Source organism: Bos taurus, chromosome 21, assembly GCF_002263795.3.
Source record: "Bos taurus isolate L1 Dominette 01449 registration number 42190680 breed Hereford chromosome 21, ARS-UCD2.0, whole genome shotgun sequence".
Classification (NCBI taxonomy): domain Eukaryota; kingdom Metazoa; phylum Chordata; class Mammalia; order Artiodactyla; family Bovidae; genus Bos; species Bos taurus.
Window position 1 is genome coordinate 10,485,353 of NC_037348.1, and position 1,390 is coordinate 10,486,742.

Below are 1,390 nucleotides of genomic sequence, written 5' to 3' on the forward strand. Positions count from 1 at the left end.
ATAGTCAATTTAATTAATTCACATTAATCCCTAGTTGACACTAAATTCATCTAAAAATATACACTTATATAGATTATTAACACTAAGGCATAAAAATGTTTTAAATGATTAGTATATAGAAGAAATACACTTCTAAAGATTCAAGTTATTATATTTTAAAGTGTTCTATAGCTGAACTACTCTTTTGAGGCCATATTTTCAGTTTTCAAAGTATTTTTGATTTAGAAAAATAAGAAACCTGAAAGATACCTTTCCCAAAGAAAAAAATTAGAAAAATTTTACTAAGATATTGATTTAGAACTTATATTTCCTCCTAAATTAATGTAAAGTGATCCCAGCCTAAAAATCTAGCCCCAAATTATCTTTATATTCACATCATTAAAATTCTTATTTTGAGAAATAGCTCTATTTTGTGAAACTTCCTGATATTTTATTCCTTTAGTCTTCTAGAAAAGGGGAATTATTATAAGGCAATCAATAGTCCACCTCCAGAATTTTTAATCATTCTAGATTGTAAAGCTATTTTACTTTAAAACATCATTATGTATGAACTTATTTTAATTGACATTTTAGAACTGAGCCTAATTATAAGTACTGGATGTCAGAAAGTATATTTTCATTCTGGCTTTATCAATCTGTTTTCAGGCTATAGGTCACTTCATAAAGAATGTCATCATGCTGTGTTAACACTGATTTCAGACTGAGTTCTCATCTCAAGTCTATGCAGATCAACCCTCTAAAAGTTTAACTTCAATTCATCAACTCCTTTATACAGAGCTCAAAACTTCCACCAGGGCAAGGCAAGCCAAACAAAATAACTGTCCTTCCAAAGTACACTGACTTAACGAACTGAACTTTCACATCAAATAACAACAACAAGAAATAGACTTGTATTTTATCCAGCCTTTCAATTTAATGATAAGCTCTAGACCTAATTAATAGACTACAAGATGCCAATTTTCTTTATTTACCTTTTTTGTCTCGATAAACATGAGTGTGCCTGAATGGACACCTCTATTTTCCTTGGGGTTTTAAAGCTTCCTTTCATGTGTGTGAAAAATGGCTAAATATGTCAGGGTTTATCAAACAGAGCCTTGCTTTTTTGGCTGGTCCCCTTCGCCTTATCTAGCAAACACATTACCCTCTCCATCAAAATGTGGCAGTGCAAACACCGCAGTAGGCCGGCACACAGAACCGGAGCTACCTTTAAACAGCCTCCAGGCTCTTTAAACTCAGCTAGAAAGCTGATTAGGTCCCAGATCTTGGGCATTATCTTATTTTTGATAGCTGTGCTATGAAAAGCCAATAAAGAAAAAGCTGTCTAATAGGGAGGCAAGTTAAAGTGTCTGCTTACTTAAGAGCTGCACTTAAAAGGAAGGCTAAAAAAACG